Source organism: Protopterus annectens, chromosome 4.part0, assembly GCF_019279795.1.
Source record: "Protopterus annectens isolate FY-2018-M chromosome 4.part0, PAN1.0, whole genome shotgun sequence".
Lineage (NCBI taxonomy): Eukaryota > Metazoa > Chordata > Ceratodontiformes > Protopteridae > Protopterus > Protopterus annectens.
In genome coordinates, this window is record NC_056733.1 from 915,825,343 (window position 1) to 915,849,534 (window position 24,192).

The window sequence follows — 24,192 nt, forward strand, 5'->3', positions numbered from 1 at the left end:
GGCTTTGCAGGAGGAGAGAGAGGTATTACTAGCAGCTAAAAGCAGGGAAAACATAAAAAAACAATATGTAAGAGTCTGAAGACAGTAAAATAGGGCAGGTGCACTAGGAAAGGCAATTATGAGTGAGGCTAGAAATGAATTCAGGGAAGGGTAAAGTGCAGAACAGGAAAATATACACAAACAGTATGAGGATAGTGGGTAACCAAAGAGAAAGGATAGGAGCTGCTGGCGCTGCTTTTCGTGGTGACTAGCAAAAAAACACTAAATTCTTGTTGTGCATATAAAGTCTAGCATTAATTAAAAGATTAGCTTATGTAGTAGTTATTTACTGAGACACATACTTCAGTGGTATTATTTTAAGCTTAAAATGGTGGCTTCCGGACAGATAGTTAGAGTTGCAGGGTATCTGTTAAGGTCCTCAAACCTGTGCTGCCTGTACTGTGGCCAGGAAAAAAACGCAGGGAAAAATCCACTAGGGCTATAAAAACAGAGAGGAAGGAGATTAGTTATGAGCAAGTAATTCAGGAAAAGAGCGAGAGACAAAAATACCATGGGTAGAGAGAAAAAAATTAATATAGGTAGGCAGAGACAGTATACCTTGCATTAATTTCCGTGTCTTACACACATAGCTAGCTAAGAACACAGCAGTGTTTACACCTATGCATAAAGTAATGCAGAACAACAGTAGCAAAACCGTGTACAAAACCGTGATGTGGCCAGTACTGCTGTACGGTACAGAAACCTGGGCAGTAATGGCAGAGCAGTTGAGGAAGCTACAGGTGATGAAAATGAAGTGGCTGAGACAGATTGTAGGATACACACTGTGGGACAGATGAAGAAATGAGGGCATAAGGGCAGAAACAAAATAGCTCCAATTGCAAAAAAGAGAACAGATTACGGTGAATCTGGCACATGTGCAGAAAAGCAAAAGACAATCTGGTGAAGAAGATTTGTGACATACAGGAAGAAGGTAAGAGGAACCAAAGGTATCCAGCAAAGAGGTGGATGGATTGTGTGAGAGCAGATCTGTGACAGTCAGGCATGAGTGTCGAAGAAAGCAGGAGAGTGGCACTGAATAGAGAGAGATGGTGACATCTGACATGACACTCCACCCCGACCCCATGTAGAATATGGGAAAAGGGGCGGTGATGATGATAAAGAAAGAAGAGGTTTGTTATCCTCTTAAAATACGTACTGGAGCTTTGTAGCTTTACTGTTGACAGTGCATGTAAGTTGCATTCATTTATTATTGTTAAAATTTGTAATAACTCCTGATTTGTTTCTGATCAGTTCAATACAAGCAGTTAATCACATTCTGCTGTTAGATTTTCATTATCAGACTGTTGGATAACAATCATGTTTTTGGAATGACTCATTTATATTTTCATTACCAGGATATTGGTCAGAAATCACATTTGTAACCGACGCAGCATTCCTTTTACTAGCTAAGCAATTTTTAGTACGATGCTCCCTCTTCTCACATTTAAAACGTAATGCTTCAGTTGTTGGCAGCTTTTGGTTGTTCACAGACGTGTGCATATTTTTAGTTAGAGGTTTAGGCTGTTGGTTTTAAATAGTTCTTCAATGGCTAGTAATCTTTTAGATATGACTACAAAATTATTAGTACTTTAGGATCACTGTGAAAAGCCCATTTACATAAACTAATTTTATGTGCCCTTTTCAGTTCATCAGCTGCTAAAGTGTATATCATTTTACTTTTACTGTTCACCTCTGGTTTTAATCGTGAGTTTAAAATGTGCTTAAAATCAGACATTTGGTATCTTACTGATTTACTTTAATCAAATGCCCAGTTATGAAATGTCATTGCTTGTGCTTAAAAAAACAGCCCTAGCTAGCGTTCCTTATTTAGATTTTTGTTAGTCTATATAGTCAGAGTCATGCTATCAGTGTCAGTGGCACAACAGGTAGCATACTTGCCTTTCTTTCAGGAAGGTGGTCAGTTCTATTCCCACATCAGGTAGATCAGTTGCTGATACTGCAGTTCATCGTAAGGAGGATGCTGAATTCCTGAGTCATTTGTCCTTTGGATGAGACATTAAACTGAGGTCCCATCTGCTTGAGTTGGTGGTAGCTCAAGTGGAGGTAAAAGATCCCATGGTACTTGCTGATAAGAGTAGACGTTCTTTATTAAAATCCATAATCTACACTGTATAGGCAAATTATTTACAATTATTTAAAATATTTACATTTGTTAACTTACATATCGCATTTATAATTCATCTTTCGATATATTAACATTTTTCATTCACTTTCTTAATTCTCTCCCATCTTTTTTCCACAACAAAAATCATATTTTTTTCAACATTTCTGATAATATACACTTTCTATTATATGTTATTTCATTCAGCCTTTCATTCCAAATAACCCATATTATACAAAACAATTTTTATCTAGATTATTGACATCACTTTGCTTTCTAGCACTAAAATACTCATATTCTGTCATGTCCATGTTTATATCTCTTATACTTTTCAGACCTTTTCTACTTTCCTTTTCACATATGTTTTGCCATAATTGCATTACTCTTTCACATTTCAAAGAAACACGTTCAGTAGTCCCTACATCACCAAAATAAATACAAATTCGTTCTTTTATCTTTTTATATAGAATATTTTCCTTTACTGGAAGCTTATTTATTGTTAATCTCCACAGAAAATCTGTACATTTAAAATATCTCTCGCATCTTCCTAACCTGCATCTGATGTTGTCAGTCTTCATTCATTCTTGACTGATGGGTTCGGTTCCGACCTCATGGAACCGACTCACCTGTTATACATATCTTGCACCAGCCAAAAACTCTTAAGCTAAGGTTCTACCCTTAATGCCTCTCTTCCCATTACCTCAGATCTCCTTTGCCGCATAGAAAACTGGACACGTCAGCTGATGCTCTCAGCTAAGTCCTTTAAGATTTCTATTTTTTTATTGTCGTTTCTAAAAATATTCGGTTAAAACTCTTATTGGATAGTTTCGCACCTTGTTTTTCAGTGAGTGACTGTTTTTCTGACTATTTCTACGTGCCCCTTATATCTTTCGGTAACTTATTATCATCATTGGTAATAGTCCCCCTCCCTTTCTTTATTACCGTTGGGAGTCTCACAAACCATTGTTGGTATCCTCTTTCCCCTTTTTTCACTTTACCCGTTTGGGTATTTTCTCTATACCATTACTGGTATATCTGTAAAAAAAAAAAAAAACAATTCCTTTCTTTCCTTCCTCTCTTTTGTGTGTGAGAGTGTGTGTATCTGACAAAAACAATTCCTTTCTTTCCTTCCTCTCTTTTGTGTGTGAGAGTGTGTGTATCTGACAAAAACAATTCCTTTCTTTCCTTCCTCTCTTTTGTGTGTGAGAGTGTGTGTATCTGACAAAAACAATTCCTTTCTTTCCTTCCTCTCTTTTGTGTGTGAGAGTGTGTGTATCTGACAAAAACAATTCCTTTCTTTCCTTCCTCTCTTTTGTGTGTGAGAGTGTGTGTATCTGTGACCCAACTGTTTTTTGGATATGTCAGAGAAACAAAAGGAGACATCCAGATTCAAGCAGTGTCAGGAATGTGGCAGAAAGATGCCCAATTCTGATGGGAATCTTTCTTGCATGTACTGCTTGGGTGCCCCTCACTTGGACTTAACTTGTACTATTTGTCAGGGCTTTAGCTCCCATACTTTAGCAGAGAGGCGCAATAAGCTTATCTTAAAAGGCTTATTGGAATGTCCTTTTACTGAAGCCCTATCTAAGGCAGAGACTTCAAAATCTCCTAAACCAGGTGTGAAAAAAAGAAGCCATTCTGTGCCAACCTCCCCTACATCACATGAAGCAAAGTCACAAAAACTGCAGGTTCCAACGGTTTCTTCAGAACTGAAAGCCAAAGTACTGAAATTGGCAATATCATCACCTCTGGCACCAAAAATGACTAAATCCACATTGGTGCCATCAGTCATTGAACCAGCTCAGACTCAAACCTCTTCTGCACCAACCATTGCTTTGGTGCCAATGACCTCTTCGGCACTGATAATAGTTTCTGTTCAACCACCACTATCCTCTCATTCGGTTCCACATTCCCCTTCCATACAACAGCCTGTGGTATCAAAAGTCGATCTGACAATTTATATTCCCCTTCATTAGACCCTTTTTTGGGTCAACAACCAAGCCCATTTCTGGATAGGCCTGAGTCCCCTTCAGGAATGTCAATCTGTTCCTGCAGGAGTCTCTCAGAATTGGACATAGTCAGATTAGTGGATCAGCTTTTGGCAGCCAGAGTCCTCCCTGCACCATCACAAACCTCTATCCTACCCGGAGCCAAGACTTATTCTCCAAGGACTCCATCAGTTTATCCTCCTTCAACCTCCTTTAAGGGCTTGGAGCCCCCCACCTTGGTGCCAGAGTCGACTATGTGGTCTTTGGCTCCTTCGGATCTGTCACACACCTGGGATCATGGTTTGCCGGTTGGATCTGAGATCTTTGGACCGGTTCTGGTTGTTTCCATGGTGCCATTTACGGCTCTTGGGGCCATAGCAGTTTCAAGCCCTCTCTCGGCTCCTACTGTGGGTGGCGGCATGTCGGAGCAGGGTGTGATCCTGGTTCCGAGGTTGTCTTTCTCAGTTCCAGGCTCCCATCCCTCTTCGGGCAGGTCTGCCTTCCAGATTATGGAGACAGGTTTGGCCTCAGCAGGGTCCCAGCTGGTTCCATCCTAATCAGAGTGCATATTTTTGTTTCTTCTGGTTTTCAGCTGTCACAATCTGCTACATCTGGACAGTGGGCAAAAGAGCTGCAAGACACCCCAGTTCAGGGTCCTCCCTCTTTGGAGTCCTCCTCAGAACCTCCTCCTAAGGAGCCACCCCATAAGAGGACATGCATGAGGAAGCACCTGGATTCTCCAGAAGAATCAGTCACTGAAGACACAGATTATGATGAAGGGGAGGGATCACTATGGCCACCCCCAGAAAATGTCTGTTTTGGAGATATCCTGGAAATATTAAAACATAGGGGTGATTGGAAGCTCTCAAATCCATCCTCTGAGGAATCTGTGTTCTTGCAAGCTTTTCGTGCCTGCCCTTCTACTTCTTGAATGACCCCGCCTGCTGACAATCTAGTTAAGCTGATCATTCAATGAGAATGGAAGGCTCTTGACTCCATAGAGCCTATTCCCCAAAGACTAGATAAGATTCTTTCAGCACCAGAAGATCAACTCCATTGGTCTAAGGGTCCAGCAGTGGATGCCATGGCGGTGGTGGTGGCTGCCAAAAAGGAACTCACTGAGGAGAGTTCAACTGTCCATCTTCCTAACCGAGAGTCTCGGATAATGGACAGATTTGGGAAGCGGGTCTTTGCTTCAATGACTTTCGCTATTCGCTCCTTGAACTTCTTGGCACAATTTACTAGACTCCAAAGGGATCTGATAACTGAGCTTTCAGACACACTTGCAGGAGCAGTATCTGATGGGGTTCAAGATAAGGTTGCCTCTCAGCTTGCCACCCTGGAGTTGATCTCAAATTTGTCCATGTGGCCTATTGCTCATACAGCCGAAGGGAAGTCTAGAGCAGTGGGTACAGGCATTGTCCTTAGGCATCACACCTGGATGCATTTGTAAGATTTCATGGAACCCTTTAAATCTTCCTTTATCAACACTCCTGTTGATGGTACTTTCTTGTTTGGTCCAAATGTCAGAGGCACACTAGCCAGGTGTGAAAAAGATGAAAAGACCCTTTCTGCTATGGGCATTCATTTTTCCACTCCACATTGACCTTACTCCAAGAATCAGGGGAGTGGAAAAATGTGGTTCAAGAAGATCCAAGGGCCTTTTTGGGACACACGTAGCGAGTATTCCACCGGGGGCAGGGGGGGGATTCTTCTGGAAGACACCCCCCCAGCAGAGGGAGTTCGCAAACCAGGGCTTCAGAGATTCCTTTTCTGGACAACCCTATCAGCACTCCTGAACGAAGGCCAGATTGCTTATCCCTGAAAGTAGTCCGGGAAGATTCTGTCTGCACCATGCAGCCTGGCTTACAATAACCTCAGACATCTGGGTGCAGAAAACAATTATCAGAGGTTATCACATTTACTTCAATCTTTTCTAAAAATCCCAAAAGTGAATCCTCAATATTCCACCCAGTCAGAGGGATATAGCAGCAGTAGAGATTCAAAAGCTGCTTCAAAAAAAGAATCATCCAAGTAGTCCCACCAGACCAAATAGGATCTGGATTCTACTCAAGATTCTTTTTAGTGCCAAAAAAGAGAGGGGATTGGAGACCAATCTTGGATCTCAGCCTGTTGAACAAATTTGTACAACAGACAAAATTTCGGATGGTCATGGTTTAGTCAGTCCTTCCCTTTATATAGAAGAACGATTGGATGTGCTCTGTAGATCTTCAGGATGTGTATTACCACATAAAAATGTACAAACTCTCCAGAAAATATTTACACTTCCGGCTAGGAGACAGTCATTACCAATTTCGAGCGCTGTCCTTTTGTCTAATCACAGCCCCCAGGGTGTTCACCAAATGCATGGCAGTCATAGCAGCTCATTTGAGACTACAGGGATTCCATGTGTTTCCATATCTAGATGACTGGCTCCTCACCGCTCCCTCCAGGCATTTACTGCTTTACTCCATAGACTTGGTTCTACATCTTGCCAAAACACTAGGCATTTCAGTCAACAAAGAAAAGTCACAATTGACTCCCACACAGGATCTGGAGTTCATCGGAGGAAGGTTAAGCACAGTATCCTGTGTAGCCTCCCTTCATCTCCACAGACTGTTGAAACTAAGATCGCAACTTCAAGTAATCATTTCCCAAAACAATTGTCTGGTACTACAATCCCTGGGAATCATAGCAGCAATGATAATGTTAGTTCCCCTAGCAAGGTATCACATGAAGCGGCTTCAGTGGCTCTTTGCGTCACAGTGGTCACTTCTAACACACCCCATGTCCCATCCAGTCTTGATAACAAATCACTGCAAAAAGGATTTATCTTGGTGGATGAAGCCAGAATAGATTCTATGGGTTTGTCCTTTTTCTTCCTCTCAGCCTAAGGCTGTAGTAACCAGACACTTCCCAGGTAGGGTGGGGGGCATTTTCTGGGAAAGACTGCTCAAGGCACTTGGTCCCTGCAAAAGGCCAATTGGCACATCAACATCCTAGAACTGAGGAGAGTGCTTTTAGCATTGTAAGCATTACAGGCTGTCCTTTCTTCGGGGACAATTGCAATCCAATCAGACAACATGTCTGTAGTCGGGAATATCAACAAACAGGGGGGAACCAGGTCCTACCCTCTATGTCAGGAAGCTCTAAGGATTTGGCAATGGGCAATCCCTTCCAAATGCTTTCTGATAGCAATGCATATCCTGGGGAACTCCAACGTGATTGCGGACAAACTGAGCAGATGTAGCCTCCTGCCTCAAGAGTGGTCTCTCAATCTCAGTGTAGCGACGAAGATCTTTCATTGATGGGGTCAGCCTTGCTGTGACCTGTTCGCTTCTCCCATAAACCACAAATGCAGCAGCTGCTTTGCCCTAATCCCCCCTCATGGGGAGTCCCCGAGAGATGGACTTCTTCTTGATTGGCCCCCGGGACTCCTGTATGCCTTTCTCCCAATTCCACCGATCCCCCAATTTCTGAGAAAAGTCCAATGGTTGAGAAGCAAAGTGATTCTCATTGCACCTTACTGACCCCATCAAGTCTGGTTCCCCTCTCTTTGGCCTCATCTGTTTCAACACCTGTGGACCATGGACCCAGCTCTGAGCCTACTGTCTCTCCCTCAGGGTTTAGTGCATGCCATTCTTCAAAATCTCAAGTTGACAGCTTAGTTTCTCCAACTTCAGTAATTGCCAGGCAGAATAACTTGTCCTCTCCAGTGCAAAAGATACTTCTGGCTTCCCATAAACCACCCACCAGGAAGGTTTATCTAAGCAAATAGAAAAGATTTTCAAGTTGGGCGTGTACAAACACATAGACCCTTTCTCGGCATCAGTTGATAAAGTCCTGGAATATTTAGCTACCTTATCTGAAATGGGGGCCTCTACATCTACAATTAAGGTTCATTTGGCTGCCATTTCAAATGTTCATAACGGGTTTGATGACCATTCCTTGATGTCTCATCATCTATGCAAAAATTTCTTAAAGGTATCTGCATTTAAAACCCCCTTTCAAACACCCTGTATCACCATGGGATTTGACCTTAGTCTTACGATGTCTAGTTCTACAGCCCTTTGAGCCAGCAGCTACTTGTGACCTCAAGTTTTTGTCTTGGAAGACTCTCTTCCTAGTAGCTATCATATCTGCTAGGAGAATTTCAGAGTTACAGGCATTACGTGTGAATCATCCCTATATCATTTTTCACAAAGAAAGGGTATCACTCAGAACCAATCCCACCTTCCTTCCCAAAGAGGTATCCGAGTCTAACATCAACCAGTCCATAGACTTACCAGTCTTCTTCCCAAATTTTACAAACAAAGGAGAGTATTGTTTACACTTGTTGGACATCCACAGACAATTTCATTTTTACTTGGACAGAACAAAATCTTCTAGAGAATCAGACCAACTGTTTCTATCATTTTCAGGACCCAGACTGGGCAAACCTGTATCAAAGGTCACTTTGTCAAAATGGCTAAGAGACTGCATTACCTTTATATACAACCAAAATAAACTCCAGCTGTCAACTACAGTTACAGCTCATTCTACTAGATCTGTTTCCACTTCAGTGGTCTTCCATTCCAGAGCTTCCATGGATGACATTTGTGCAGCTTCAACTTGGGCTATTCCACATACCTTTATCACTCATTACAAATTAGACATGATCTCCAGGGGGAGAGCATCCTTTGGCTCTATGGTGCTTAGGAATATCCTTCCTTAGGGCCGCCCAGGATCTAAAGTAGCTGGGGTCTCTGTCCCATCAGTAAAGAATGAATGAAGATTGACAACATCAGATAAAGGAGTTATGTTCTTACCATAACGTTCCATCTGTGTTGTCGATCTTCATTCATTCTTGACATCCCACCCTCCTGCCCCTTTCAAAAGACTCCTGGAGGTTTGGACCTAGTCCTGAGATATTATAGGATTATACCTTAGACAGGGCTTCTGTATTTTCTTAACTACTAGGCAAACTCGATCTGAGGTAATGGGAATAGAGGCATTGTGGGTAGAGCCTTAGCTCGAGAGTTTTAGGCTGGCGCGAGCTATATATAACTGCCGAGTTGTTTCTGAGAGGTTGGAAGTGAACCCATCAGTCAAGAATGAATGAAGATCGGTAACACAGATGGAACATTATGGTAAGAACATAACTTTTCTTATAGCTTTTATTTTTCTCTCTCCCAAATGTCTCCATGAAAATACATAATAATATTTATTCATTATATTTATATACCGTTCCCTTTTATTTTTTTCTGTATTACCTACATTGATTTCCCATAATAATATTTTCTGTTGATATACAGTATTTTCATTTCCACACTTAAATATCTTTTCCCTCTTTTTAAGTGTTGAAGTTTCTCACAACTTTCTTTACACTTTTCTTTCATTATCCTTGCTATCAACTTATTACAGTGGATTCAATAACACCTACACTAAGTGTGCACTGTTCTGAGTGAACAGACATCACAGACATAACACACACCTTCTTCATCCTAATTTTCGTTTTCTTACTAATATTCTTGCAACTTTAAATATTGACAGGGTTTCATGAAGGTTACCACAAAGTGTAGACTACATGTACACTTAGTGTAATCTCTCTGAGTGACTTTAAAGCACAACAAATGTGATAAGAACGTTCTTGAATACATATCGTGCACACTTAGTGTGGGCTTTATTGAACCTGGACTATTGTTTTTTTTTCCTTTTAACTATGTCAGCACTTTATATAAATGCAATGATGTTATGTGCACAATAGAATTAATTAACCCCAATCCTCCTTCCTGTTTTATAACATAAAGAGTTCCTCTTTTAACTAGATTTAATCTTGATCCCCATATAAATGAAAACAACGCAGACAGCAATTCTTTCTCATATTCTACTGGTACTACAAACACACTTACTAAATATACTATTTTACATAAAATAACCGAGTTGATTAAATATGCTTTTTTCTTGAATGTCAGTTTGTACATTCTCCAAAACACACAAATATTGCTTATATTATGAATCATATTCTTCCACTGTATTAATCTGTGTTGTTCATTACCAAATTGTATATGTAAAATTTCTCTCTCTTCTTTAGTAAACGGAATACCTGCTATTACACCTGGGGATCCTAATCCTTTACTCTTTTCCTTATTAATACTTAAACCAATCACCTTTCACCTTTAACCCTTGACTAAGATTCCTAATAGCTATTTTCATCCATTCTTCATTTTTCCAATTAACACTATACCATCTGCAAAAGAAAACATTACTGCACCTGCATTCCTTCTGCTGTAATCAGCTACCCTCAAAGTTAAATTTATTTAATTAACAACTGCATTCATAATCAATGCAAATAAGACTACTTGCTGGACATCCTTGCCTTATACCACTTTATTTCTATCTCATCACTTAAACAACCATGTATAACCAATCTAATTTTATTCTTATTATACACTGAAACAAAAATATTAATCATTTGCTTACTTAAGCTATATTGTTTTAAAATCTCTCATAATGTTTTGTGTTGTATCTTACCAAATGTTTTACTCACATCTCCTGTCAAAATTTTAAGTTCTAAATTTCTGTTTATTGCATCATCTACCACTTCCCTTATAGGTTCGTAGGTTCATACTAGGCTATCTTCCCTGGGGCAATTATAAGCCTAGCCCGATTCTGTATGGCTTACGCCACCCCTTGATTTGAGTATACTGTGCCCTTTTTAAGGTTTAGTTTACTGTGCCTCTGTTTAATAGTGACACGGGAGTAAACCCTGGGACAAACCTACGATCTCCCATCCACCTATCGAGATTCATATTGAAGAGATTCAGTGAGGTGCTCTGCCTCACATGAACTGGAATTCTATTCCAGAGCGAAGGGAGCATCTGGGTTATGAACCTGTCCCTCCAGCAAGTTCTATTTATTTCTGTGCTGACGTTCAAGTCCCTCGAGCATGTGGCTCTAAGGGATTTAGATTTGCTGAGGTGGAGCATGTCCATTAATTCTGGATTTGACATAGCTTTGTATGTCAGGCATAGATCGCCTCAAAGTAGGCGGTATGCAGCTGAGTAGAGCTGGAGTTTTTTTAACCGAGCAGCATATGGCATCTGTTTGAAACCCTTGATCCTCTTGGTGAGATACTTTTGGGGTCTTTCTAATTGCTGCAGGTGTCGGGTAAGGTACATCCCAAAAGGGACATTGTATTCTATGATGGGCCTGATGAGGGATGAATAAAGGGGCACGATTACCTCTCTTGATCTAGATGTGAAACCCTTCGTGATGAGGTGGGCTATGTAGAAGGTCTTTCTAACCACTTTGGCAATGTGGTTTTCAAAGGAGAGATTGCTATCAACTTGGGTCCCCAGGTCCCTAATAACTTTCTCTGTACTTAATGGGTTTCCACCTATGTGGTAATTTGTGGGCACATTATTTTTGCCAAAGGGTATGACTATACATTTTTTGGCATTTAGCTTTAAACCATGGCGCTGGCACCAGTTATCTGTCTCTGTGAGACCTTTTTGAAGGATGTTTGTGTCAGCTGGAGAGTCGATTATGGCGCCCAGTTTGCAGTTGTCTGCGAACTTGGTGAGCCATAGTCCTCCCACGTTTGCCTGTACCTCGGAAAAGTATATACCAAACAAGAGTGGTCCCAGGACAGAACCCTGTGGGACGCCACTTGTGACCAGTTTTGAGTCTGACATGGCTCCAGCAACTCTCACTCTGTGGGTTCTGTCTTTGAGCCAGTTTGCGACCCATCTTGTGACATAGGGGTTTATATTTAAGCTGGATAGCTTATCTATGATGCCTGAGTGGGGTATTGTGTCAAATGCCTTTGCAAGGTCCAGATAGGCTATGTGGACTACCTTCCCTTCATCTATGGCTTTGGTGACTGTTTCGAAGAAGTCAACCAGGTTCAAAAGGCAGGATCTGCCCTTGACAAAGGCGAACTGGGTAGGTTCTAGTGTCTGTAGGTCCCCAATGTCTTTGTTTATGAGCTCCATGATGATCCTCTCCATAGCCTTGCAGACTAAGCTAGTTAGGCTTATGGGGAGATAGTTTCCAGGGTCCATAGAGGCTCCACCTTTGCGGAGTGGGACCACTGTTTCTGTATGCCATTCTGTGGACACATATCCTGTAGTGAGGCTGAGATTGTATAGCTGTTTTATTTGAGGGATTAGTTCCTCTTGGAGTTCATGTAGGACGCCATTTGGTCCCATGGAAGCAGTGTTTTTTGCTTTGGAGAGGGCAGCCTTCACCTGAGCATCAGAGATGTTTGGGAGGCAGCCCTCTGCCAGGATAGATACTTGCTCTTTTGGGGGGGGGAGTTTGCACTGAACCTGTCTGCCAGGATATTGGCGATGTCTGTGGGTTCAGTGTATTTTTTGTCGTTTAGAATCAACTCAGAACAAGTCTGGGAGTTGCATCCCAGGTTCCTAACATAACTGAAAAAAGTCTTATGATTGTCTTTGGTGTTCTGTGCAATTTTTCTCTCGAAGCTGGCCTTGGAGGATTTTATGAGGGATCATTATTTTTTGCTAGTACTGATCAGAGATGCCTTCCCTATTAGGGATTTTGCTCTATCATGTAGTAGCTTCCTCCTTCTGTTGTACAGTTTATTTATGGCAGGTGTCCACCAGACTGGACGCCTGCCTTTGGATGATTGGGTCTTGGTTTTGTTTGGGATAGCATGATCCATGCATTCCTGGAGATGTCCGTAGAATGCGTTTATATAGGATTCTGCAGTTTGGGCCGTAGTTTCCACTGGCCCTGGGGCCTTGAAGGATTCCACTTTGGTTTTGAGAAGTGAGAAGTTCGCTTTTGAGAAGTTTTTCACTGTGGTTTTCTGGGCTGGGGGTGGGGTCGGGATGTGGACATCCAGTGAAATTAATTTATGGTCTGATCTTACCAATGAGAGATATACTTCTGGTATGGAGCATAAAGTCCCCATGTTGGTAATGATCAGGTCTAGTATGTTGTCCCCTCTAGTGGGAGTGGTGACTAGTTGTTCCATAGCATTTGAGTTTATAATTTCCAGGAACCTTTGGGCTAAGGTGCTGGGGCTTGAGTAGTGCTCCCAGTCAATGTTTGGGTAGTTGAAGTTGCCCAATATAATGGTGTTTGGAGAGATCTTCATGTTCTCCAATGTTTTCAGGAAAGCTGAGTGGGATTCCTGACTTTGAGAGGGTGGTCTGTAGGATGCTATAAACTGAAAAGCAGTCTTGCCCACTATTAGTTGCACATGGATGGTCTCCGATACTTTGTGCAATGCCACTAACCTGGAGGTGTGGATATCCTTGATAAATATGGAAACTCCCCCTCCTTTTGTGGTTCGGTCCGGGTTTTGGGGCTGAAAAGCATGATATGAGGTATAGCCTGGTAGTGCTGCAGTGCTCTCTGGAGCCTTGAACCAGGTTTCTGTCACTGCACAGATATTGATGTTCTCCATACTGAGGAGAGCTTCGAGTGCGTGCATCTTGAGGTTAAGACTTCTGGCGTTAAGCAGCATTACCCTTAGTTTCTTGTTCCTTGTGCTGTCTATGGGGGTGGGTTTGACTTTTGAGCCTTGCCTAAAAATGGCACTATGGGGGTGGCAAGAGCCTTTGCCAATATCCGAAAGCCCAGTGGTGACAGGTGCAAGCCGTCCCTAGCGAAGCAACATGGCTTGTTGAGCATGTCATCCCAGGCTGACAGACACTGGATCTCCTTTGAATGACACCAAAATTTTAGCCATTTATTAAAATCGATCATTTTGTCTTTATACTGTGGCATCATTTTAGGTGAGGGTAAGATGCTGCTCAAGGTCAGGGTCATACCAGCCTGGGCTACATGATCAGAGAGCTCCTCTATGTCTCTTTTCATGTAGTCCAGGGAGGTACGTCTCAGGTCATTCACACCAGCATGTACAATGACTGAGTCATATTTATTATTTTATTATCAACAAAAGTTCCTAACTCCCTTTTCCTTTTATCCCAAATATTGTCTCATCCAATAATTTATTTACTTTACTCTCTATTATTTTCTCTTTTATTTTCATAGACATCTTATAATCCACATTATTCAACACTATTGGCCTCCAATTTTTATATCTGTTTTCTCTCCATTTTTTCCATATAAATTTCATTGCTTCTATACATATTCTTTCATCTTCAACCCCTTTCTCTAACCATTCATTTAATACCTTTAAATATATATATATATATATATTTATATACATGTATAGCTATATCTATATCTATATATATATATATATATATATATATATATATATATATATATATATATATATGGGTCTCCTGTTTGTCAAAAGTACACTTCATCGACAAAGAGAAGGATGAGCCCACTTGAGTTACAGTGGGGATAAGGGAATATATCCATTTGATGTTGTAAATCTTCATTCATTCCTTACTGATAGGACCTCGATTCCGTCCTCGGAACCGACACGGCCAGTACCAAGCCCTTGCCCACTAAAAACTCTCAGCTAAGTCCTACCCACAATGCCCCTCTCATAGTCTCTTCAGATCTCGTTTGCCGTGTTCCTCGTCAGACGTGCCAAGCCTTTCTCTCAAGCTAAGGGTAGTGTTTTTTGTGGTTTTACGGATATACTTTCCTTTAGTCAGTTCTCTTTAAGGTTATCTTTTTTGCCTTTAAATTCCATATTTTCTACTAAATCCTACCCTCTACCTTCAGTAGTTCTTTTCGTACCATTGTTGGTACTATCCCTTTCCCTTACCACTTTTTGGTATTCCATAGTACCATTGTTGGTACTCCTTGCTCCTATCTATAAAAAAAATCAAAAAAAAAAAAACAAAAAAACTCTTCTACTTTACTGTAACTTCTTGCCATTGTTTTTTGGTAGTTATACTTGTATTTTAGGACTATAGTGTTTTGTGTGTTTTTTTCATAATGTCTGATAAACCAAAACTAGGTTTCAAGCAGAGTGAAAAGTCTGGGCGTAAGATGCCCAACTCATATGGTCACACCCAATGTGTTTATTGTTTGGCATTGACCATATTAACGTGTCTTGTGATATTTGCTCTGGTTTCAGCAATCTACATTAGCTGAATGCAAGAACAAACTTATTTTTAAGGGTATGTTGCCTTCTCAGAGGCTCTCTCTGGGACGGAGGTCTCACCACCTCCTAAACCCAAGGATGTTAAAAAACATAAAGAAAAATGGAGTCACTTGGTGCCAACATCTCCATCCTCTTCGGAACAGAGTCGACACCAGAATTCTTCCATGTCACCGGCACAGGCAGCTTCAGCACCGGAGTCTCTGTCTTCTTCCTCGGTGCCAACCTTGATCATGACACAGGCTCCTACTTCTGTACTAGCATCAATACCATCCCCGGCCATGGTACCGATGACTTCAATGGCTCTACCTATGATGACACCTACAGTTCCAAAGATTGAGTACCTTGCCAGAACAAGTTACTCCCCATCTTATGATCCTTTGTTGGGGCAGCAATTCATCCCACTTAATTGAAAGACCAGAATCTCCCTTGGCAGTGTCCATCAGATCCACCAGGAGTCTCTCAAAACAAGATATGATGAGGGTTGTGGACCAGCTTTTGGCAGCTAACGGCTTACCAACCCCGACTAGGTCTTCCCTCCCTCTTGGAATGGAAGCTTTCCCAGCATATTCACCTGTTTATTCTCCTCTGACCTCCTCCCAGGTTTCACAGATTTTGGTACTGATGTCCATCCCAGTGCACTCTGTCTCATCTCTGACAGCGGAGACTTCCCTGTCGGTTCCGATAACCCTTGGTACCATGACTTCTTCGGAACTGGTGCACCCTCGGAGCAGTGATTGGACTGTCGGCACCATGACACCTAGTTCGGAGCTGATTGTTTCTATGGTGCCATCTATGGTCCCAGCTCCAGCAGCTACCGGTTTTCTCGGAGCTCCTCACCTGGAGGTAGGCTCGTTGTGGTGGGGGTGTGACCCCGGTTCCGAGGTTGCCCGTCTTGGTTCCAGGCTCCCATCCCTCTTTGGGTGGGCCTGCTTTCCAGGTGATGGAGAGAGTCCTCGCTTCTACAGGCTCACAGTTGGCACCACTGGCATCGGAACCAGAACCCCCCTCTAGCATGCAGCTGTCCCAACCTCTTACTCTAGGATCTTGGGCAAAGAACCACAAGACCTTCCCTTGAAGGGAACACTTTTTCTGGAGTCCTCCTCAGAAGACTCCACTGGGAAGCCACCCTGGAAGAAACTTTACAAGAGGAAGCATCTTGATTGCACTGAGGAATCCATCACCAAAGACACCGATTACAATAAGGGAGACGTGTCCCCATGGTCTCCCCTGGAAGACATCTTATTTGGAGACATTCTCAAGATCCTCAAGCAGAGGGGAGATTGGAAATCCTCCAACCCTTCTTCATAGGAATCGGTGTTCTTGCAGGCTTTCCTTGCTTGACCATCTACTTCCTGTGTGACCCCACCTGCAGATGACCTCAATAGGCTTATCATGCAGTGTGCCTGGAAGGCTCCAGACAACATAGAACCTGTCCCCCTGAGGCCCAATAAAATTTTATCCATGCATGAAGACCAACCCAACTGGTTCAAACAGCTAGTAGTAGATTCCATGGTCATGGCGGCAGCCAGTAAGAGGGAACTAGCAGAAGATAGTTCCACTGTTCATCCCCCGGACAGGGAGTCTCAGGCTTTGGACAGACTGGGGAAGCGGAACTTTGCTTCAATGACCTTTGACATTTGGTTGCTAAATTACCTGGCACACTTTACCTGCCTCCAAAGAGACCTAATTTCAGAAATGTCTGCCTCTTTGGTGGGGGTACTGTCTGAGGAGGTGAGTGATACTGTTTCCTTCCAGCTGGCTACCCTAGAATCCATCTCAAACTTCTCGATGCGCTTGATTTCTCACACTACCGAGGAGGCAGATAAAGCAGCCGCATCGGGCATCGTCATGAGATGGCATGCTTGGATGCATTTGTGTGAATTCATGGACCCTTTCAAATCTTCCTTTGTCAATGCGCCTGTTGATGAATTTTCTCTCTTTGGTCCAAAAGTAAGAGATACACTATCATGCAGTGAGAAAGATGGAAAGACCTTGTCTCATAGACATACATTTTTCCACCCCTCCCCAGAGATCCTACTCCAGGAATCAGAGGAGAGGAAAATTGTGGTTCAAGAATCCCCAAGGATCTTTCCATGACACTCGTGATGAGAGTTCCCCCCAGGGCAGAGGGGGTAACTCATCCGGAAGACCCCCCCCCTCTTTCAGGGTAGAAGGGATCCACGCAACCAGGGCGCTAGGGATTCATTCTCTGGCTGACCCTTCCAGCGCTCTTGAGCAGTGGCCCGATTGCTTTCCTCTGGAAGCAGTCGGGGAACAATTCTTTCTGCACCCACAAGCCTGGCAACTCATAACAACGGATTCATGGGTGCAGAGAATAATATCCAGAGGCTATCATATCCCATTCCATTCAATCTCACTCAAAGACCCACAAAATGAATACCCAACATTCCCCCCAGTCAGAGGGATGCTGCAGGCTTAGAAATCGAAAAGCTACTAAGAAAAAGAGTCATCCAATCAGTCCTATTAGACCAAATAGGATCCGTTTTTTACTTGAGGTTCTTGTTAGTGCCAAAAAAGACAGGGGAACTGGAGACCAATCCTGGATCTCAGCCTACTAAACAAATTCATCAAACCTCAAAAATTCTGGATGATCACGGTGCAGTCCATTCTCCCCTTTCTGGAGAAGGACAACTTGATGTGCTCTATAGACCGGGTATTACCACATAAAGATGGACAAATGCTCCCAGAGATTTCTTCACTTCTGACTTGGAGCCAATCACCACCAGTTCAAGGTACTGCCCTTTGGTCTCTCAACAGCCCCAGAGTGTTTACCAAATGTATGGCAGTCATAGTAGCTCATCTACGACTAGACGATTGGCTCCTCACCGCCATGACCAGGAACCTTCTCATTCTCAGTCTTTCTTACACTCAAAGCCTTGCTCTTCACCTAGGTATTATGATCAATATGGAAAAATCAAGCATGTCCCCAACAAGGACACTGGAATTCATTGGAGCGATCTTTGACACAACGTTTTGTCAAGCTTCCCTTTCTCCTCACGGGCTTTCAAAAATATTAAATCAAATTCAAGTTCTCCTTCCACAGACATTTGTACCAGCATGCCTAGTACTACAAGTATTAGGCTGTATGGCAGCAACCATTATCTTAGTTCCCCTGGCGAGGTAGCACATGAGACTATTACAGTGGCTCCTGTCCTCACAATGGTCGATCTTAACCCACCCTCTTGATCACATGATACTTCTTACAAACCTTTGCGAGGAAAAAATGATATGGTGGATGAAGCCAGAAATAAATCTTTGGTATCGACCGTTCTGTCTCCTCCAGCCCAAGGCCACAGTGATCACGGACACTTCCCTGTTAGGGTGGGGTGCATTTTCAGGGAAGGATGGTCCAAGCCACTTGGTCCCCCATAGAGGCCAATTTGTACATAAATGTCCTGGAACTGAGGGCAGTTCTCTTAGCATTGCAAGCATTTCAAATATCCCTTCCTTCTGGGACTATTGCAATACAATCGGATAACATGTCAGTCACCTGGTACATCAACAAACAAGGCAGAACCAGGTCTTACCCCTTATGTTGGGAAGCCATGAGAATGTGGAATTGGGTGATGGCTTCCAACTGCTTTCTCATAGCAAAGCACATTCCCGGGAGCGCCAATCTCATTGCAGACAATCTGAGCAGGAACATTTTGATGCCTCACGAGTGGACCCTCGACCTGATTATAGCGGCTCAAATCTTCCGTTGCTGGGGCAGGCCTTGTTGCAACCTGTTTGCTTCACCCCTAAACAACAAATGCAGAAGCTTCTTTGCCCTGATCCCCCCCTCAGGGGGAGTCACTGAGGGATGCTCTGATGCACGATTGGCCCCCACGTCTACTGTATGCTTTTCCCCCATTTCCCCTCATCCCAAAATGTCTACAGAAAGCTCAAAGGTTGAGAAGCAAAGTGATCCTCATTGCCCCTTATTGGCCCCATCAAGTCTGGTTCCCATTCCTGTGGCCTCACCTGATCCACAGCCCATGGATCCTGGATCAGTCTCAAGGACTGCTGACTCACCCTCAGGGACTGATTCACCCCAATCTCCACAGCCTCAAGCTCACAGCTTGGTTTCTCCACTTCCGATGATTACCAGGCTACCTGATATTTCATCCCCTGTTTACGAGATCCTCCTGGCTTCACAAAAACCATCCACCAGAAAAATTTATTTCAGTAAGTGGACTAGGTTCTCTATATGGGCCAAAGAACAAAACATGGATGCCTTCTCTATGCCTATTTAGAAGATCCTGGAATATATCACTAGGATGTTACATGCTGGAGCTTCAGCATTGATGATTACAGTACATTTAGCAGCTATTGCAAATTTTCACAATGGACTCGACAGTTCATCAGTTATGTCATACCAACTGTGCAAAACCTTCACAAAAGGTGTATTATATATTAAACCTCCTGTCAAGCTCCCTACATAACCGTAGGACTTGACGTTGGTGCTTCAGTCATTAACAAGTCCTCCTTTCGAGCCTTCTGATTCATGCAATATAAAATTTTTGTTCTGGAAAACCCTACTCCTAGTAGCCCTTACCCCAGCGAGAAGAGTTTCTGAGTTACAGGCCTTGAGTGTCAAGAGGCCGTATTTGATTTTCCACAAGGATAGAGTTTCTATCCATACTAATCCCTCCTTTTTTCCCAAAGCCATTTCTGTTTTTTCCATCAACCAATCTATTGACCTACCTGTTTTCTTTTCCCATCATTCAAATAAAGTGGAGTACCTTCTACATACCCTTGATGTTCACAGGCAACTTTGTTTTTACTTGGACAGAACAAAATCTCTGGATCAATTGTTTGTAACATTTGCAGGTTCCAGGATGGGAAAGCCTGTTTCCAAAATGGCCTTATCTTCTTGGTTCAGAAACGCCATTACTTTCATCTACTAACAAAACAAAATGTCCTTGCCTTCCAAAATAAAGGCTCACTCAACTAGATCGATAGCAACCTCGGTGGCCTTTCACTCCAGATCCTCTATGGACGATATCTGCGCAGCAGCCACTTGGGCAAGTCCACATACCTCTATCACTCATTACGAATTGGACTTGGCCTCCAGGAGAAGAGCATCTTTTGGTTCTATGTTGCTCAGGAATATCCTTCCTTAGGGCTACCCAGGATTAAAAGTAGCTGGGGACTCGGTCCTATCAGTAAGGAATGAACAAAGATTTACAATATCAGATAAAGAAGTTATGTCTTACCATAATGTTCCATCTGTGTTGTAGATCTTCATTCATTCATTACTTCCCACCCGCCTTCCCTCTGCCCGGACTCCTGGTGTACTTTAGGATTACCTTGTTGGTTAGGGTATTATCTGCTCAGACAGAGCCTCCTACTATCATTATTAATCTCTTTATGGTATAAGGGTGGGAAAACTCGATCTGAAGAGACTATGAGAGGGACGTTGTGGGTAGGACTTAGCTGAGAGTTTTTGTCGGGTGTGAGCTTGGTACCGGAAGTGTCAGTTTCGAGGACGGAACAGAAGTCCTATCAGTAATGAATGAATTATGATCTACAACACAGATGGAATGTTATGGTAAGACATATCTCCTTTTTCCCCCACTGTAGTGCGATCTCGGAGGTAGTATATTTATGTGGGGGGGGTGCAAGGGGGCTTGCCCCCCTGCATAAATGTGATTTAGTATTTTGTTTTTTTGTTTTGTTTTTTTATTTATTTGTGTTTGTTTTTTTTCTCGTTATTTTGTGTTTTGCGAAAGTGCATTTTCGACAAAGTGCACTTTTGCAAAAGTGAGTTCAATGCGTTTTGATGAAATATAATTTCAATGGATAAACATATATATATATATATATATATATATATATATAAATATATATATATATATTTATATACATATATTTATTTTTTTTATTTTATTTTATTTAACATTTGTTGACTGGGAATGTCTGACTAGGTTCCACAGAGCCTGTTTTCAGCGGAGGCCCGGGGAGAAACGCTCCAGATATATATCTATATATATATATATATATATATATATATATATATATATATATATATATATATATATATATATAGTCAGTTTAGCATATCTTTGTACATTAAATATTCAGTTCCATCCAGTTCTGCAGATGATTCCAAACTCATTGTCTTCAAATAATTTTTTATTTCTTCTATTGATATCTTTTTTCTATTACTTCATTATCTTCTTCATTTAATTACTTTAATCACCATTTATGTCGTCTTGTTTTTTTTTTCCATTCAGAAAATGTTTCTGTAGTATTTTTTTTATCACATGCATTATTTCTTTCTGTGTATTAACCATATTTCCCCTTCTCAGTTCTTAATTCGCTTATTACTCTTCTATTTTCTTTTACAAATTTGTTTAGATAAGGTTCCACTTCTTTCTTTGCTTGTAAAAATATCTTTATTTAAATAACATTTTTTACATTTTAATTATTCATTTTATATAACTTTTTTCTTTCTTCTTTTTCTACAAATCTATCTCTGTTACTTATATCTTTAAACGATTGATAACTAATAACCTTATAATTGTATTTCTCCTGTGTTATTTCTACCTCTTGCATTCTAAAACCCCTTTTTCATATTTTTCTTTCAACTTACCCACCAGCTTGTCCGGACCTTATAAAACATCCTCATATCTATATGATCTGACCATAATTGTATAATCATTTTTCTCACTTGTTCATCTAATTCAATTTCATTTATTCTTTTAATGCCTCTACATATTTTAAGCATCCTTCTTTTTCCTTGTATCTTAATCCAAATTGCTACATAATCTGAAAGTTCCTGTTATTTTTATCCCTTTGTATAATATTTTTTAACTCTGAGAAATCATGAAATAATCAATTTCTATTCTGAAGTTGCCCATTTTATATGTCCAAATGTTTATTATCCCATAAATACAATTCTCCACTTTTTAATGTCTCTGAAATTACCTTGACAGCTTCCCCTTCTTTTCTGCTTTGTCACAATTAAAATCTCCTACCAATATTATTTGCATATTAACAATAACATAATTAAAAATTTTCCTAAAATTTTTCTCCCTTTGTTTCTTTAAGGCATTTGCATACATTGCAGCAATTCTGTATAGTTGATTCTTCCATCTTACATCTAGTATTATCATTTCCCCTAATACCACTAAAGTATAATCCAACATTTCTATAGATTTTCTACTTAAAATTGCTATACTTGAGCACTTTTCTTCTATATTCCATGTAACTTTGCCCTCCCATATTTCATTTACTTGTTTTCTCTCTCCTTCTGTTAAAATTCTAATCTCTGATAATATTTATAAGATCCATACCAAGCAATCTGCACCATTCTAACAGACCTAACCTTCTTTTTGCATTTTTTATCCTGTTCACATTTATGGCTAAGATTTTCACTTTATGAAAAAAAAAATGTTTATTATCCTCATCATTTTCCCTTTTTACTATCTCCCAAACCTGTATTTTTTAAAATGTATGTTTTATATCTTTAACTATTTTCTCAACAGAGTTCCTTTTACTTTTAATCATCACCAAGTTAGCATCCCCTCTTCACTAGAATTACTTATTTCATCCTCCTTTTCTTTGATATCCCTTTTGTATCCCTCATTCATTCTTGACTGTTTGACCTGTACTGTTATATCTTTGTTTTTCGTTTCCTCTTGTCCCATTTCTATGTTATGCTCTCAAACACTTTCTTTCACTTGGTCTTCTTTCCCTTCCCCTGTTTCCTTCCCGTTTACATCATGATCCATCTATGAATGCCCTATTTTGTCTCATTTTGTACATTTTTGTTCACATCTTTTTGCTTCATGATCTACATTGCCACAAATAAAATACTTTCTTTTATCACAATCACTAATTAAATGGTCATTTTTACCACAAAAAAGCATGTGTTTGGTTGCCCCCAATATTTTACAAACCCTCTGTTTCCATCCATGTTAATCATACTGGGTATATTTATTATGTTTTCATTTGCATTTGTAAAACAACTCCACCTACCCATCCCCCAGTCCATAAACCTCTGTTATCATACATCTTTGTGATGTCCATAACATCCTTGCACACAATCTTTAAATAATCTCTCAAAGTCTCTTTTTTTACCTCTTTATGAAATTGTACATAAATGTTATTTTTCACCTCTCTATTAAATGCTTGCTCATTGTAGAAATTCTAAGTATTGCCATTTTTTATCTCACATTGTTCTAGAAATTTTTCCATATACTGTCCTGATTCAAATAAAAAGTCACAAAATGAGTCTTTGTCAATGTGAATAAATGTGCTTACCTCTCTGGGAGTGATGCTCAGTGGTGCAATAACATTGTCCCATATTTCATACCTTCCAGGTTTCCTTTCCTTCTTACTGCTTATTCTTACATGATACAGTCTTTTCACCACCATCTTATTCTCTTCTCTTTTTTCTCCCTCTCTTATAGTTTGAACATATGACGTCTTCCTTTCTCTTCTTATGTCTTCTATTTCTTCTTCTTGTAGCCTCTCCATTATTTCACCCCACAGCACTGCCTTCTCACTTTCTGGTTCACTCTTCCTAATTAAATCTTTTAAATAAACATCCCCCAACCCACCTGACTAGAGGGTTGTAGCAGTACACTCCTATTGTGATTCGGCCTCTCCATCAAACAACTTTAGCTGAAACAGTTAAGTGAAGGCTTGAATCCCTTCACTTGTGATTCCTTCTGCATAACCATCTTGTCTCTTTCCTCCTTGCATTCCTCAGTATTACTTAATAAATTCTCCAATTATAAACTTTCTTGAGAAGGCTCAACTCTCTTCACCTTTATTCCGCCATTCTTTTCTCTACATTTCTCAACATAGTTACACACACCATTGCTTTCCATACTGCTCCCTGCTATTCCAAGCCACCTATGTGCTTTGTACTGAAGCAGGAAGCATCACCACAAGCAGCACCCCCATACATAAAAGAGTAGGGGGTCCTTTATTAAATACAAAAATAACTCTAATTTACAAAATATATGTACAAACACATATTC